This window comes from Helianthus annuus, chromosome 15, assembly GCF_002127325.2.
Source record: "Helianthus annuus cultivar XRQ/B chromosome 15, HanXRQr2.0-SUNRISE, whole genome shotgun sequence".
Lineage (NCBI taxonomy): Eukaryota > Viridiplantae > Streptophyta > Magnoliopsida > Asterales > Asteraceae > Helianthus > Helianthus annuus.
The window spans coordinates 75,587,243-75,591,723 of NC_035447.2; the positions used below are offsets into that span (position 1 = coordinate 75,587,243).

The 4,481-nt window shown below is 40.4% G+C and overlaps 1 long non-coding RNA gene across 1 annotated transcript; it reads left to right on the forward strand.

Moving 5' to 3' along the window:
* Positions 1-2,673: 2,673 nt before the first annotated feature.
* LOC110909774 lies at positions 2,674-4,142 on the forward strand. The gene is made up of 3 exons (XR_002575612.2): positions 2,674-2,803; positions 3,321-3,388; positions 3,962-4,142. It is a non-coding gene; the product is annotated as an uncharacterized LOC110909774 (long non-coding RNA).
* The last annotated feature ends 339 nt before the right edge of the window (positions 4,143-4,481 follow it).

Genomic DNA, 4,481 nt, shown 5'->3' on the forward strand with positions numbered 1-4,481 from the left:
CGGCTTTCCGCACGAGATACGGACATTACGAATTCCTTGTGATGTCATTCGGACTAACAAACGCGCCCGCGGCTTTCATGGACCTCATGAACCGGGTTTGCAAACCGATGCTGGATAAGTCGGTCATCGTGTTTATCGATGACATATTGGTATATTCGAAAAGTGAAGCTGAACACGCACATCACCTACAAGAAGTGTTAGAGGCCCTTAGACGAGAGAAGCTATACGCAAAATTCTCTAAATGTGCCTTTTGGTTACGAGAGGTACAATTTCTTGGCCACATTATAAGTGCTGACGGAGTACTGGTGGATCCGTCAAAGATTGAGGCGGTGTCAAAATGGAATTCCCCAAAGAACCCTTCTGAAATTAGAAGCTTTTTGGGACTTGCGGGATACTATAGGAGATTTATTCAAGACTTCTCCAAGATCGCGTCGCCACTAACCAAGCTGACCCGAAAGACAGAAAGATTCATCTGGGGTGTTGAACAAGAGAAAGCGTTTCAAACGTTAAAAGAAAAGTTAACTCAAGCTCCGGTACTAACACTACCGGACGGGGTTGAAGACATGGAGGTTTATTCGGATGCTTCACTATCGGGACTCGGATGTGTATTGATGCAACGGGGCAAGGTTATAGCCTATGCCTCGAGGCAATTAAAGGTACACGAACAGAAATATCCTACGCACGACCTCGAGTTGGCGGCGGTAGTGTTTGCATTAAAAATATGGAGGCACTACTTGTACGGAGTAAAGTGCACCATATTCACAGACCACAAGAGTTTGAAATACTTCTTCGATCAGAAGGAGTTGAATATGCGACAAAGGAGGTGGCTAGAAACGGTGAAGGATTACGATTGTGAAATACGATATCACCCGGGAAAGGCTAATGTAGTGGCCGATGCGCTGAGCCGTAAATCGGATTATACCCCAATACGGGTACGATCAATGCAACTGGTTGTGACTTCGAGCTTGCTTGAACAAATTCGAGAAGCACAAGATGAAGCTGTAAAGACAGAAAACTGGAAAAAGGAAAGAATTATCGGCCAAGTTAAGGACCTAGAGGTGGGCAGTCACGGCCTGAAGACTCGCTTTAATAGAATCTGGGTCCCTAACACATGTGGGGTTAAAAAGCTTCTACTCGATGAAGCTCATAAATCCCGTTATTCCATTCACCCGGGAGCGACCAAGATGTATCACGACTTGAAGCAAAACTATTGGTGGCCCGGAATGAAGCGGGATACGGTGAAGTACGTGGAGAAGTGTTTGACGTGCCTACAAGTCAAGGCTGAACACCAAAAACCATATGGTAAACTTCAACCGTTAGAAATTCCGGTTTGGAAATGGGAGCAAATTACGATGGACCTATTGACCAAACTGCCTAAAACAAGTCGTGGTTTTGATGCTATTTGGGTAGTAGTGGATAGGTTAACCAAAAGCGCTCACTTTATTCCCATTCGTGAGACTTATACTTCGGAGAAAATGTCGGAGGTTTACACCAACGAGATCATAGCAAGACATGGAGTACCGATATCCATTGTGTCAGACAGAGATACCCGGTTTACTTCAAAATTCTGGCGTGAATTCCAAGAAAAGATGGGAACTAAATTGTTCCTTAGCACTGCTTACCATCCACAAACGGATGGGCAGAGCGAAAGAACGATACAGACATTGGGTGATATGCTACGGGCTTGCATTATCGACTTTGGGGGTAGTTGGGATGTTCATTTACCTTTGGTCGAATTCGCATATAACAATAGCTATCACGCGAGCATTAAAATGGCCCCGTATGAGCTATTATATGGCAGAAAGTGTCGGACCCCGGTTTGTTGGGGAGAAGTGGGTCCGCGGGGGCTAGCGCCAACCGACATAATCCGAGCTACAAACGCTAAAATTGATATAGTTCGGGCACACTTGAAAGCGGCTCAAGACCGGCAAAAGGCATACGCAGATAAAAGAAAAAGGCCAATTGAGTTTCAGGTTGGCGATATGGTCATGCTAAAGGTTTCCCCATGGAAGGGTATCATCAGATTCAGAAAAAGGGGGAAGTTAAGCCCGAGATTTATTGGGCCATTTAGAATCACTGAACGGGTCGGTAAAGTGGCTTATCGACTTGAATTACCTGAAGAGTTGAGTGGAATTCATAGCACATTCCACGTATCACATCTTCGAAAATGTTTGGCCGACGAAACTGCTCGTGTCCACTACGATGACATCGAGGTGGATAACAGCCTCAACTATGCGGTAAAACCAATTGCGATTTTAGATCGTAAGGAGAAAAGTTTGAGGAACAAGATAATAAGTCAAGTCAAAGTCAAATGGGAGCACAGAAAAGGGTCAGACACTACATGGGAGTCCGAGGAAGAAATGCGGCGACTCCACCCTACATTATTTGGTATGTAATTCGGTTTCGGGGACGAAACCCTTTTTAAGGGGGGTGGACTTGTAACACCCCAAAAATATAAAACTTTATGTTAAAGCTATAAATTATTAATAAACGGGAATTTACTAACTAGGAACCTTTAACCTAGTTAGTTGATAGACTAGAAATAACTCATAAAGGTTAAAACCCATTAAATAAAGTGTGGAACAAAGTTGAGGGGCTGAAATTGTCAAAAAACTAAAATCTAATTACCATTAGTAACCAAACACTCCAAATTTTGGAGTGTTGGTCGACCAGAGCAGAAGAAGGGGGCGACACCCCATTCCAAAACCCTAAACTCTCAAAAACCTCAAATTGAAAGCCCAAATCTGCTCTAAAACGAAATCTAAACATAGATTAGTGATCCTCATCACGAAAGGATTCTAAGGTATGTAAAAACTTGTGTTAATTTCTTGTTTGAATTTCTCATGATGTTATGAAATCTGGAAAATTGTTGATGCATGAGTGTTATTTGGTTAATTTAGAATCAACTTGGTGTTTAGAAGTTAAATTCAACCAATTACATGTGAAATCATGACTAAATTCAGAAAACTCCATGAACACCTTGAAGGTGGGTTGTGGGTTTTACAAGGTGATGATGATTTCTAGGGTTCTTAGAGGTTAATCTAGTAAAATTGACCTTAGAAGATAGTTTCAGGAAAGAGGTGATGTTTACATGATATGTGATAGCTTAATTGAAGTTAAGTTGGCTAATTAGCAACTTATAAACATGAAAACAAATGAAATAGAAATTCTGCCTCCATAATGTTCGATGAAATGCCTCAAAGAAGGTTTTAAAAGAAAACTGAATTGTAAAGTTTAAACGCATAAATACGAAGTATCACGAACGTGCGTTATGTGAGTAAAACATGGAGTTCTAAACATAAAGTGCTTGAACTCTTTAGGAAAAGAAGCCGGGGCATCTAGTGGACAAACCGGTGTGGACGCTCGTTTGAAGGGCTCGCTTTGAAAGGTATGTAACATGCCTCGTTACATTATGTAAATTTAGATCGTTGTAGTTGTTTAACACGTTTCTAGTTAAATTGAATATTAGCATGAATGACGAATTTTAGCTCGTTGGTAGTTGCCATGAAGGAAGGAAATTCCGTAGGCAAGCCAAACGGGTCAAACAATCAAGTAAACATGATCTATATTCCAAACATGATAATTGATGTATGTAGTGGCTATAGTATGGTGTACTAGAAACATTAGACCTTTACTACATTGATAATGCAGGATGTTGAAATCCGAAAGTTGAAATTTTGGTTGAAATGCTCAAACCAAACAAAACCATGAATTCCCAGGTGCTACCGTAAATTACGGTGTCACCGTAATTTACGGTAGAGGGTTTTGATTTACGGAGGTTCTCTCCTGTGTTACGGTGCAACCAGAAATTTCCAGCACTCACCGTAATTTACGGTGGTACCGTAAATTACGGTGGAGCCTGGAACACTTTTATTTTCCTATTCTTTTAATGGGGAGTTTAGTCTTTAAACCTTATCATTCTTAAATATCAAGAGCTAACGATCTAATTGTTGATTCTTAGGTGATTAGAAGTCAAGGATGGCGATCAAGCGACAAGATGAATGAACCGAACACTCCATTTCGAAGCTTCCGCTATGTTAAACTTGTTAAACAGTGTTTCTTTTGTTGTAATCAAAGTCTTAAACAACAATATTATGTTCTACTTTTGTTCTTAGTAGGCTAACTAGTAAAGTTTTGAAACTTATGTAAATTTTAATGGCTTTTGGTATAAAATAGATATTAAATCCTAGTATAAAAATAAGGGTGTAATATAAAGTGCTTAAACAGGGGTCATCCAATTATAAGGAATACAAAACACAACATACATTAGTATTATGAAAAGGTAAAAATTATAAACTTACATAATGATTGTCCACGCGAAATACAACCGGTACTTCGTCATCCGGATTTCCGTCAACACCAACTACAGGAATCGGATTAGGCAAGTCATCATCAGAAACTTCAATCACCTCATCTGTAGGTTCTTTTTTGGTAGCATGTAGTTCCGGTGGTAAAGTTAATAGGGCAGGTTTCCAACAGAA